Raw genomic sequence first — 14276 nt, 5'->3', positions numbered from 1 at the left:
CTTCATCTCAGGGGACACGGTGATGTCACAAGTTCTAGAACACATGACATCACAGTGAGATGAAGGCCTCACTCAGAATAGAACTTGTGACATCACCGTGTCCCCTGAGAAGAAGGCCCCACTCAGAACAGAACACAAATCATTCAGCCTGCAGCACAGATCTAGTTCAGAAAGCCTCACACGCTTTTCTGTTTCACCATTTCGTCTGAAGCTATTCCCATATTTTCAGTTTGTCTGCTAAACAACATGTCCTTCATTAACAAAGCTAGGAGATTTTCCCGTCGCCAGGGGCAGAGCCATAACACCGGCAGCTTCACTTCAACTCCTGCTGCCTCAGGAAATATTCCAACGCAGAATCCAAATAACTCAGAGGAGCATTTATCACCAGCCACTTCATCTCGTCCTGACCCAGGACATATTCAGCTGCCAAGCGATACAGATGGATATTTTACATTTGGCAAGCCATTACTTCCTCTGCCAGGAAAAAAAACACGACGAGTTTCAAGACGTTTGGACACAGATACTTCGTGCAGCAGGTCATTTCATCGTCTTCAGCCAAGAAGGAAAACTCCACAGTTAGTTTCAAGCGATGCAGATGGATATTTAACATCTGATAGTTCATGTAGTCCTGTACCAGGAAATGCCCCCCAGACAGTCTCAAGCGATACAGATGAATATTCTACATTTGGCAAACCATTACTTCCTCTGCAAGGAAAAAAAACACGACGAGTTTCAAGTTCTTCAGACAGTTTGACTGCAAGCAACAGGTCATTTCGTCTTCAGCCAAGAAGGAAAACTCCACAGACGATACAGCGATACAGATGAATATTTTACATGTGGCAGTTCACCTAGTCCTGTACCAGGAAATGCCCAACAGACAGTTTCAAGCGATTCAGATGAATATTTTACATGTGGCAGTTCACCTAGTCCTGTACCAGGAAATGCCCCACAGACAGTTTCAAGCGATTCAGATGAATATTTTACATGTGGCAGTTCACCTAGTCCTGTACCAGGAAATGCCCCACAGACAGTTCCAAGCGATTCAGATGAATATTTTACATGTGGCAGTTCACCTAGTCCTGTACCAGGAAATGCCCCACAGATAGACTCAAGCGGTTCAGAGGAGGTAGCATCAGCTGGGCCCTCTTACAACAGAGCACAGTTGGTAAAAGAAGTGTTTGGCATCCTGGTGTTCCTGTTTTTCCTCTATATTATTGTCTTTGCTACGGGTAATGCTATGCAATGAGAGTTCATTGGGGCTTATCTGTTTTTTTCAAGGGCTTTTGACAGAGATAACCTACATCCTAGAGTCAAACAATGGTATAGCCGCTTGGACACCCTGTTTAAGATCTATTTTTTTTCATGTGCTTATTGTTATGTTCGTGATCTCGCTGGGGATTATGTGTATTATACAAGATATTATAACGGATATGATGACATTAACTTGTCAGACCCATTCAGGAACCTCTGGCGCTCGTGGCTAATTAGTAAATTGCTACAGTCAGTGGAGGACTGAGACTGAAAACATCCCTGGACTTTAAGTCTGCCCAGCCCACAACAATGAGACGCCCCCCCCCCCCCCGGACTTCTCCATAACGTCCAGAACATCCAGATGGCCAGTCCGGCCCCTGGTTACAGTAATGTCCTTAAAAAAAGGGGTTTATTCCGGGTGCTCCGAGTTTTTTCCTCTAAATAAAATGTTCAAGGAACACAGCACTTTAATTGTTTTGGATGTTTAATTGTTTGTCAAAGTTATTTGAGTTGTTCATATTTTTATATCTTTAAGCAAAATAAAAGAAATAAAAGCAAAGTTTGTGTATCATCAGCTTCTTATGTTAAAGGACCATAAAACCACCAGGAGAATGTTTTCAGGAGGAATCAATCGGGCTTCAAAAGTTTCTTTCACTCTTTATTCCTCCCTCTCAGGTGGCCCCCTGCTGGCCATCAGGAAGAATTCAGGTTTTCAGGTTTTTGTCTTCTTCAACTGAAGACTACATAATATAAACATTTATATACATAATGTCAATAAATAAATATTATAGTTCCTAAGTTCACAAGAGATGTTACAACTCAAAGGTTTTAAAGGAATCAATAAGTCAAAAGTTGTATAAATATGGTTAAAATTGTATTTCATGTCTGCGTTAAAAAGGTTTAAAAGCTGCTAAAAGTACCTGAGTATCGGTTAAAAAGGAGTGAAGTACAAAATGTTTTCATGTATTTTATTTTGGTTTTATTGTGAAAGAGCTAACAGGAAGTGCTGTGAACACAACCCTTGCCAATCAGTTTTATATTAGCTTTACTGAGTCAAAGCGGCAGTGGGATGCGCTAGCTTGACCTCAAGAGACACAAGTTGAATCTGCCATGTTGGTGCTGTTTTTGAGTAATTAGAAGAGTTATCTTGACTGTTAACTTAATGTTCGTCAATGAACACTTGTCTATTGCTTTTGGACGATTTCAGCCAGAAGTCTGCCCTGCAGTAGGTTGTTTAAATAACTTTTGAAGCAGTTTAGCACCGTTAGCATGTAGCATTCGCTGGTCTAGCGGAAGTATCGCCGCCAACGGACTAGTTTTGCTCAGTCAGCTTTCTATGAAGATTTGTCTCTCATCATTCCGGACTGGATATGAAGATTGGTCGTTGTCAAAGTGCTAATAGACTGCTGGGAAAGTGCCAAGTGTGGATTTTATCTAGTCTTTCCTGGACATCGCTTGCTAAAGTCTATTGCTGCATTCGCTCTTCTGTCGTATGTCCTTAGACCTCCAGCTCCGTTGCAGCAAGCCAGTCCAGCGCCTCACTGTCCAAGTCTTTTAAGCCACGATCTCCATTTGGTGGCCGATATATGGGGCAGCTGGAAGTCACGTGCTCCACAGTCTGTGGTGTAACCCCGCATTTGCAGTGGGCACTCTCTGTGAGACCCCACTTCTGCATTGCAGCACCAAAGCGACCCACACCGGTCCTCAAGCGGTTGAGGGTTGTCCATTCCTTACGGGGAAGATGCTGGCCAGGAACACCTGCTGGGTCCTCAATGAACAGGTGAGGTCGTGATAGTATTGCTGCCTTCCACTGGTCCCTCCATTTTTGCCTTCACCCAGGAAGCCTTGGAGGTGTCTGCCGGCGTTATACGGAGCAGTTCCTTGGCGTGTGTGGCAAAGGGGCGCCGGGACTTGAGGCGTGTCCGCTGTGGTGTCTCCGTGACAACCTTGTGGAGGAGGTGGGACTCACACTGATGAGCCTTCCGGGCGAGGGCAAGCATGGCTGCTTCTCGTCTGACCTCTGCTGGAGCGATTCCAGCGAGGACAGGCAGTTGGTTAATTGGGGTTGCTTGTAGGCAAACGGAGGCAGTCCATAGGGCAGTGTTGAGGGCAGCATCCAGCTTCTTACATGAGGGCTGCAGCTCCAGACTGGGGCGCAGTACTCAGCGGAGGGAAACACCAGGGCCTCAGTGGAAATGCGTAGTGTCTTGGTGGTGGCTCCCCATGTGGTACCGGCTAGGCGGCGTATCAGAGCGGCACGAGCGGTGGTCTTGCCTTTGACACTGTCGAGATGTTGCTTAAAAGACAGGGTCCGGTCCAGCTTCACTCTGAGGTATGTCAGGGAGGACTGGGACTGTAGCCGGAAGTTTTCAACCATGATGTTGATATTGCGGTTGGCTTCCTTGTTGTACAAGTGGAACATTGTTGACACAGTCTTTTCAACACTGAGCTTGAGGCGCCAGTCCTTCAAGTATGAGGACAGGATGTTCATGTCCTCAGAAAGGCCCTTCTCTACTGCTTACCAAGATGGCTTCCTGAGCAAGATGGCCAGGTCATCTGCATAGCCGTACCTCCGTGATGTTGTTTCGGGTAGGTCGTAGATGTAGATGTTGAACAGAAGTGGTGCCAGTACTGAACCCTGCGGGACACCATTCCTGGGCTTTCTCACCCTGCTGCTTTGGCCATTGCTGGTGTGGAGCCGAAAGCTGCGGTTGCTCAGCATGTTCATGATGAAGCTCACCATGTGCTTATCTCCAGAATGTCTCCAGAAGCTTCATGTGGAGCCCACGCAGCCAGACAGTGTCGTAAGCAGCTGTGAGGTCCAGGAAGACAGCACCGGCCTTCTCTCCTGCTTTCGCTGAAGAGGGAGGATCGAGCTGCCATCTTAGGACACGGTTTGGGCTTCTCTTCACGTGAACTTGGACTGGAGGCTGTGAGTACTGACTGAACTACAAACTCAGGCAGGATTATTTGATTTTGGTTTGCTCCTAGAACAAGGGTCTTCAACCTGTGGCTCTGGAGCATCATGCAGTTCTTTGACTCCTTTGCAGTGGCTCCTTGTAGCTTTAAAAAGGGTTTTAGAATAGAATAGAAATTTATTTGTCATTGCAACCAGTTTACCCATCAGTTTGAGAGGAAGGATGGTGTTAAACGCAGAGATGTAGTCCACAAAGAGCTTCTGCGTTATTATTGTAATATCAACCATTTTGATATTACAATAATAAAAAATCATGCGTTAACAATTTGTTGAACGGAGTATGCATCGCATCTGTCAAAAAGCCTTCAAATTATCAAAGATTTTTGCAAATTTTAGGAATTTCAATTTTGTCATTAACTTAAATTCAGAAAATATTTTTTTAAGGATTTTGTAAATTAAAAAAAAAAAGAGTTGTTTAAATTTTGAAATGTTTGCAAATTTTAATTTTAATTTAATTTAAAAAAAAACCCAGCATATTTTCATTTTTTTTGTAAACAAAGAACAGTGTTACAATAGCATTTTTTTTCATTCCTTTTTTTATTGTATGACATTATGGCAAAAAAAAATTAAATTACAAAATTTGGAAATTTTTCCACAATTTTTGTTTTTGTTTTTGTAAACTCAAACCCAACTCAAACCCAAACGCAGCGTTGCCCCAAATGCGCCCACTACCTGAACCCACCATAGCCCCAAACACGCCCTTGCCCCAAATGCGCCCTTGCCCCAAATGCGCCATTGCACCAAACATACCCACTCTCCAAACATGCCAGATCCCCAAATACACCCACTCTCCATACACACCCACACCACAAACGCACCAGTGCCCCTAACGCACCCACTCATCAAACACACCTACGCGCCAAATGTGCCAGTGCCCCAAATGTGCCAGTTTCCCAAACACACGCACTCTCCATACACACCTACGCCCCAAACGCACCAGTGCCCCAAACGCACCCACTCTACAAACACACCTACACCTCAAACGCACCAGTGCCCCAAACGCACCCACTCTTCAAACACACCTACGCGCCAAATGTGCCAATGCCCCAAATGTGCCAGTTTCCCAAACACACGCACTCTCCATACACACCTACGCCCCAAACGCACCAGTGCCCCAAACGCACCCACTCTTCAAACACACCTACGCCCCAAATGTTCCAGTGTCCCAAACACGCCCTCTGTTCAAATGCAGCGATGCTCCAAACGCGCCAGTGCTCCAAACAGTTCAATATTTTCAACTAAAGGGTAGAGGGGCATTGCCCCAAATACACCCATTCTCCAAACGCTCCAGTGACCCAAAAGCACCGACTCTTCAAACACACCTACGCGCCAAATGTGCCAATGCCCCAAATGCGCCAGTTCCTAACACACCCACTCTCCATACACACCAACGCCACAAACGCACCAGTGCCCCAAACGCACCCACTCTTCAAACACACCTACGCCTCAAACGCACCAGTGCCCCAAACGCACCCACTCTTCAAACACACCTACGCGCCAAATTTGCCAATGCCCCAAATGCGCCAGTTCCCCTAACACACCCACTCTTCAAACACGCCTACGCCCCAAATGTGCCAGAGTCCCAAACAGGCCCACTGTTCAAATGCAGCGATGCTCCAAACGCGCCAGTGCTCCAAACAGTTCAATATTTTCAACTAAAGGGTAGAGGGGCATTGCCCCAAACACACCCATTCTCCAAACGCTCCAGTGACCCAAAAGCACCGACTCTTCAAACACACCTACGCGCAAAATGTGCCAATGCCCCAAATGCGCCAGTTCCCCTAACACACCCACTCTCTATACACACCAACGCCACAAACGCACCAGTGCCCCAAACGCACCCACTCTTCAAACACACCTACGCCTCAAACGCACCAGTGCCCCAAACGCACCCACTCTACAAACACCTACGCGCCAAATGTGCCAGTGCCTCAAATATGCCAGTTCCCCTATCACACCCACTCTCCATACACACCAATGCCACAAACGCACCAGTGCCCCAAACGCACCCACTCTTCAAACACACCTACGCCTCAAACGCACCAGTGCCCCAAACGCACCCACTCTACAAACACACCTACGCCTCAAACGCACCAGTGCCCCAAACGCACCCACTCTTCAAACACACCTACGCGCCAAATTTGCCAATGCCCCAAATGCGCCAGTTCCCCTAACACACCCACTCTCCATACACACCAACGCCACAAACGCACCAGTGCCCCAAACGCACCCACTCTTCAATCACACCTACGCCACAAACGCACCAGTGCCCCAGACGCACCCACTATTCAAACACACCTACGCCCCAAATGTGCCAGTGCCCCAAACAGGCCCACTGTTCAAATGCAGCGATGCTCCAAACAGTTCAATATTTTCAACTCAAGGGTAGAGGGGCATTGCCCCAAACACACCCATTCTCCAAACGCTCCAGTGACCCAAAAGCACCGACCCTTCAAACACACTTACGCCGCAAATGTGCCAGTGCCCCAAATGCGCCAGACCCCCTAACACACCCACTCTCGATACACACCCACGCCACAAACGCACCAGTGCCTTAAATGCACCCACTCTTCAAACACACCTATGAGCCAAATGTGCTAGTGCCCCAAATGCGCCAGTTACCCTTACACACCCACTCTCCATACACACCAACGCCATAAACGCACCAGTGCCCCAAACGCACCCTTTTTTTCAAACACAACTACACCCCAAACACACCAGTGCCCCAAACGCACCCACTCTTCAAACACATCTACGCCCCAAACACACCAGTGCCCCAAATGCACCCATTCTTCAAACACACCTACCTCCCAATTGTGCCAGTGTCCCAAACACGCCCTCTGTCCAAATGCGCCGATGCTCCAAACGCGCCATTGCCCCAAATGTGCCGGTGCCCTAAACGCGCCAGTGCCCCAAATGTGCCAGTGCCTCAAAAGCACCCTTTCCCCAAATGCGCGCCACTGCCCCAAATGCGCCCACACCTCAAACGCGCCAGTGCCCAAAACGCACCATTGCTACAAACACACCCACACTCCATACGCAACCCACGCCCAAAATGCGCCAGTGCTCCAAACGCGCCCTCTGTTCAAATGTGCCGATGCTCCAAACGGGCCAGTGCCCCAAACAGTTCAATATTTTCAACTCAAGGGTAGAGGGCCATTGCCCCAAACACACCCACTCTCCAAACGTGCCAGTGACCCAAAAGCACCGACTCTTCAAACACACTTACGCCCCAAATGTGCCAGTGCCCCAAACGCGCCAGTTCCCCAAACACACCCACTCTCCATACACACCCACGCCACGAACGCACCAGTGCCCGAAACACACCCACTCTTCAAACACACCTACGCCACAAACGCACCAGTGCCCCGAACGCACCCACTCTTCAAACACACCTACGCGCCACATGTGCCAGTGCCCCAAATGCGCCAGTTCCCCTAACACACCCACTCTCCATACACACCAACGCCACAAACTCACCAGTGCCCCAAACGCACCCACTCTTCAAACACACCTACGCCCCAAACGCACCAGTGCCCCAAATGCACCCACTCTTCAAACACACCTACGCCCCAAATGTGCCAGTGCCCCAAATGCCTCCTTTCCCCAAATGCGCGCCATTGCCCCAAATGCGCCCACACCCCAAACGCGCCAGTGCCCCAAACGCACCATTGCCACAAACACACCCACGCTCCATAAGCAACCCACACCCCAAATGCGCCAGTGCTCCAAACGCGCCCACTCTCCAAACAAGCCCACACCCCAAACGCACCATTGCCCCAAACACACCGGCACCCTAAATAGTTCAATATTTTCAACTCAAGGGTAGAGGCATCTGACGCTCCAAATGCGCCAAAGCTCCAGGCGCACCCTCTCCACATGCACCCACGCCTTTAACGCGCAATTGCTCCAAACACACCCACGCCCCAAACGTCCCATTGCCCCCAGTCCCACACAGGTCGACAACATTGGTTAGGAGGAACCAAACCAAGTCTATCACAGCTGGTGGTCAGGTTAACGTAGACAGAGGGAGGGGGAAATAGAAACACTGAGAAATGTACCCAAGAACTAAATGTAGACCCTAGTTCCTGCAGTTGAAAAGCAGCTACAGACGTAACAGAGAATTAAAGCAAATTTATTTATTATTCTGAGGTTTACCCTAAATCTTCTTTTACCGTCTCTACGCTGAGGGGAAAGTGACAGGTCCTGAATGAGAGCTGGGCTTTAGGTTTTTACCTGCAGTGAAGATGTTCCCACAGCACAAAGTGACATTTAAAGCTTTAATCAGATCAGCTGAAGTGCCTGATGAAGCATCTTTAACAGTTTAGTGTGGATGGATCAGTTTAATTCAACAGTTGTTGTAAAATGAAGCCAGCGTAGATGTGTCTAAAAACTTGAAGCTGGCTCTTAAAGCCAAAAATCCCCCATTTACAAACATACCTGAATGCCAACACAGGGCGATACGTGATCATTTCCAGCCTCTGGTGGGCACTTAGGGAACTGCAGTTTTCACACTTGGCTACATTTCTTAATACAACAAAAAGTTATTGTGCAAACAAAAGGGGCGCCTTTAGGCAGTAGAAATGTTCACTTCCTGTTGATCCAGATTTTTCTTCATGACTGATCTCTTTTATCTATGTTTTTATGACTGATTCCAGCATTGTATCACTTCCACTTTGCCTTACTCTGTAGCGCTCTGCTGTCACCAGCTGTTAAAGGGAAGTTGGTCCCCCCCATTGTAACCTCTGTACTCATGGCGGGTTGAGTTTTACTGACGTTAACATGATTTTGGAAACTGTCCCAAGATAATGTTTTTGAATAAAATTGATTGAGTTGAACTAGTGACTTTAGAAATATATCGATATAATCTCTGTGACAGGCAGTCCACGCATCCGTGATAAGTCTTATTAAAGGCTTTAAAATGTCTTAAATTCATTAAAATGTCATATGCTGGTCTTGAACACTTTACTCAGAGGTCTTGAATTTTTTTGGGACAGGACTGGTTAATGTTATATCTTTTTCTATGTAGGCTACGGTCTGAAATTTTGTCTGCTGTGCGACGTCCGATCTGTGTTCAGGGCTTTTATTGTGGTAGTGAGCATCAGCATGTACTTCCTGTCATGTCCGTACTTTTGCTTTGGGCTCTGGTGTAAAATGAATTTACCTGACCTACGAAAGAAGTACAAGAGAATATCAATTCATAACATACTGGAGCCCATTTCCACTGATTATTATTATTATTATTATTATTATTATTATTATTTTAAGCAAGAGTCCAAATTATCAGACAAAAGCTAAAGTTATAAGTTAAAAAGTCAAAATTGTAAGACAAAAAGTCCAAATTAAGAGATAAGAATTCATGATCATGATTATAACCCAAAAAGTCAAAATATTGAGATAAAAAGTCAAAATTATGTCATGAAAACTCACAATTGTGAGATAATTAAGTCACAATTAAGAGAAAAAGGCAAAAAATTAGATATTTAGTTGACATATTGAGATAAAAGTCGGAATAATGAGATAGGTTATACCGAGATAAAAAGCCAAATTTATGAGATAAAAAGTCAAAATATTGACATAAAAGTTCATAACTGTGATAAAATGTCAAGTATGGTACAAAAAGTCAAAATAATGACCCTAACCCTAACCCTCCAGCTCTAACCCTAACCCTCCAGCTCTAACCCTAAGCCCTGACCCTAACCCTCCAGCTCTAACCCTAACCCTCCAGCTCTAACCCTAACCCTCCAGCTCTAACCCTAACCCTCCAGCTCTAACCCTAACCCTCCAGCTCTAACCCTAAGGTTTCATGTCAGATGATGTCCCCACCTCATGGTTTGATTTCTGCAGGGTGGGTTTGGACAGCCTGGCTCCACATGCAGGAATAACCAGGCACTGTTCAGGCACTGATGGGCAGTGGATTCAGGCTGTGGGTTTGCAGTGCCTCCAGTAGAGGGCGCCAGTGCGCTGCTTTTGGCTCCACTGAGAGACTTTTTACAGTTTTTCACGATTGTTTACACACATTTTCTGAAAGGATGCCTCATATTCTCAGAACTCTACACACAAATCAAAAAATCACTCACACATTTCTCAAAACCCCTCAATTCTCCTGCAAAATGAAACTTTGAAACCAAAAGAGTGTTTATTCTTCTCAAAATGGTGTTTTGTCTCCAAATGACACACACAAACCACTATATACCATACCATACCATACCAGCTTTATTTATAGAGCACTTTTAAAAACAACCACAGCCGTAGACAAAGTGCTGTACAGGTAGATCAAATGAAATGATAAAAACAGATAATTAAAAACAGACAAATAAAAGAAAAACATTTTAAAAACAATAAAAAGCAAATAAAAAGCAAGTAAAAGGGAATAAAAGAAAATAAAAGAGAATAAGACCAAGCAAAGAAACTAAGTCTCGCTGGAGTTAAAAGCCAAAGAATAAAAATGGGTTTTAAGACGTGTTTTAAAAGTGGACAGTGAAGGGGCCTCTCTAATGTGCAGGGGAAGACTGATCCACAATCGGGGAGCAACATTAGAGAAGGCCCTGTCCCCTCTGAGCTTCTTCCTGGACCTTGGTACCTGCAGGAGCAGCTGGTCGGCCGACCTGAAAGACAGAGAGGGCGAGTAGGGCTGAAGAAGCTCAGAGAGGTAAGGCGGGGCAAGGCCATTTAAACATTTAAAAACAAACATAAGAATTTCAAAATCAACTCTAAAAGTCACAGGCAGCCAGTGGAGTGAAGCCAGTACTGGGCTGATGTGCCCTCTTTTTCTTGTACCGGTTAAAAGTCGTGCAGCGGCGTTCTGGACCAGCTGCAGACGGGAGAGCAGGGACTGACTCACTCCAACATAAAGTGCATTGCAGTAATCCAGACGTGATGAGATAAAAGCATGGATCACTGTTTCAAAGTGCTGCCTGGACATAAAAGATTTGACCTTTGCCAACCGCCTTAAGTGATAAAAACAAGACTTCACAACAGTTTTAATTTGGCTGTCTAGTTTAAAATCACTGTCCAGCTTAAAACCCAGATTGGTAACAGTTGATTTAAAATAAACTGTCAGGGGTCCAAGATCAACAGAGGCGGGCTCACAGGGGCCACTTAGTCCAAACACCATAACCTCTGTTTTCTTTTCGTTACAGTTTAAAAAGTTCAGGGCCAACCAAGATTTAATGTCTTCAAGACAAGCAAGGAGGGGTTTGACTGAGAAGCCATCTTTTGCTTTTAAGGGCACATAAATCTGACAGTCGTCAGCATAGCAATGGAAGGCTATTCCATGCTTTCTAAGTATAGACCCCAGTGGCAGTATATACAAAGAAAAGAGTAATGGCCCCAAGACTGAGCCCTGTGGGACCCCACATGGCAGAGGAGCAGAAGATGACTCTGAGCCTAAAATATTAACACTGAAGGACCGATCAGTCAGATAGGATTTAAACCAATCAAGTGCAGTGTCACATAGGCCCACTTGGTTTTTTAAACGAGATATTAAAATACTGTGGTCCACTGTGTCAAAAGCAGCAGTTAAATCAAGTAAAACCAGCACAGCATAATCACCAGAATCACAGATGGAGTAGATATCATTAAAAACTCTTACTAAAGCGATATGAACAAACATTTATATGAACCAGTTGAACACTGATGTGCTCAGTGTAAAACACTCTGATTACATAATATTCATCATGACTCGGGCCTTTTGTGTTCAGTGTGACACTTCTTGCAAAGTACTTTAGAATTTTTTTGTTTTTTTGTTTGTTTTTTTGACTCAGAACACAAAATGGCTGAAGATGTTCTTTCCACTTCTACGTATTTTTGTGAGGTTGAATCCAACCTCATCAATAAAGACAAACTGGTGCTCCACTGCAGCCAGCTCTAGCTCAAGGACTCTCTGAAACACACAGGATAATATCAGAAATAGACATGGAGTGGTCACTATTGTGAAATACATTCATTATGATTCCAAAACTAAAACATGTATAATATTTACAGTTTTCAGGGTATGCATCAGTTACAGGATTGTAGAGGACTTGCTTGCACATAGTTATATCACAGTTCTTTGACTCTGTCTGAATTGTGTTCAAAGGGAACTCGTAGACTTGTTTCATCTTCAGAGAATTTCTTCACAAGACACGGTCCAGAGTGGATAAACTGATTCTATCAACATTTGGAAAAATGTCATTGTTTTCTAGGACTTTTCTTTGGATTTGTCGTAATGTAATGGCATTATTCTCCAGGACCATGTTCATAATTTGATTTTCCTGTTCAGGAGACAGTAGATGCTCTCGACCTCCTCTCGATAGTCGTCTTTCTGCTCTGCAATACTCAGAGTGAAATATTGTAAATATTGTGAAGGGATAAAAAGAAGGAATACATTTCTCAAATAAACACTTAACATTTTTACAGTCCTTCAGAACAGTCCACTAGCAACACTGTAATACTGTACTCATTGAGTACTGTGTTGAATTGCAGTACAACAATTTCCTAATACTACTAAGACTAAATTTCTTACCTATTTTCATTTTGGAAAGTCCGGATGATGGATGCTACTGTGTATCTGCTCAAATTTGGGTGCACCCTTTGCCCAGCCTCCCTCATTGTTAGACCATGGTTCACCACATGGTCAACCAAAGTGGCCCCGATCTCATCACAGATTATGGCGCTCATCCTTCCTCATTCTCCTCGTCCTCCTTGTCCTCCTCGTCCTCCTCGTCCTCCTTGTCCTCCGCATCCTCCGCGTCCTCCTCCTCTCATTCTCACACCTCTGGCTCTCCCTCTGATTTCAATGTTGGCGTCCGCTGTTCCAAAACAGAGAAACTCACCTGTTGCCCTTTTATGCTAAAGCTCTGATTGCTAATTGTAAAATTGTGTGACAGGTGTTTACCCATGTGATGAGTCAGTGTGCATAATAGGAATATTAATTTTACTGTTTTGAGTGGCATTGTGTTCTTTGTGAAAAAAAAAAGTTTACTCCATGAAAATTGTGCCAAAACTCAGAGAATTGTGTGTAGTGTTCTGAAAAAAGTGTGTTGAAGATCTGCAGTCTGAGTGTGAAGCAGGAATTGTGTTTATAGTTTAGCAGACTTGGTTCATGGGGTTGGTGCATTGGTTATTTGTTGTGGTCATTGTGTCTCAGGCACCAAAAATTGTGTGTAAACAATCAAGAAAAACTGTAAGTGATCCTGTGATAGTCTCAGTTTTCTATATCTGTCTGTCAGTGATCTGAGGCTGAAATGAGATGTTCTGGTTGTTTTTAAGTATCTGTGGTCTTTGTTGTTTCCTTTAATACAGCATCTTTTGGTGACTGGACGGCTCAGATAGTGGCAGCATTAACGATAAATAACATATGCATCCATCTGTTATTTAACATTAATGTCATGTTTTTGTATTTTCTGCCAAATAACGGGCCAAAAATATGCTCTGGCAACAATTTTTATAATGACAATAACTTTATTTACATTACACCTTTAGATTATTTTTTTTCTGTAATCAGAAGTCCCAGCAGGATGAAACAAAACAAAATAAAAACAAAAGTCAATTAAAAGCAATGAGATTTTAACTTTAATCAGGGGTACGCCCTCAAAGTGTACAGCAAGTACCTGAGTGAGACCATAAGGACCAGACATAAGAAGGAAATAATAGAAAGAAACTGTAAGAAATAAATAAAACCGACATAAATAATACAGAAGATAATTAAATAAAAGGAAATTAAAGTTATGTTAATGTCAGTTGGAGTTAAAAGTTAAAATAGCAAAAATGACATTATCAGCCCAATATGGATTATTCCTACGTGCTAAAGCTAAAGGCTAACACAGGGGTTAAACTGTTTGTGCTAATGTTCATTCCAACCCACATGCAGCAGTTATTCTGCAGTGGCTTGTTCAAACCATAGACTGAAAACTGCTCCCCCTGGTGGCTGGCTGCAGTACAGGTTAAAAAAAATCCATCTCCCCAGTCATTCCAGATGGGCTGTGGTCAAACTTTAAAAAATTAATACACCTGGTAGAAATGTTTCTCACGTCTGATTGTTGTGGTGATTTGAAGATATCATTTT

This window comes from Halichoeres trimaculatus, unplaced genomic scaffold (assembly GCF_033239565.1).
Source record: "Halichoeres trimaculatus isolate MK-OKI-2021-1 unplaced genomic scaffold, fHalTri1.1 fHalTri1_scaffold_2, whole genome shotgun sequence".
Classification (NCBI taxonomy): domain Eukaryota; kingdom Metazoa; phylum Chordata; class Actinopteri; order Labriformes; family Labridae; genus Halichoeres; species Halichoeres trimaculatus.
This window is presented reverse-complemented; position numbering follows the sequence as displayed.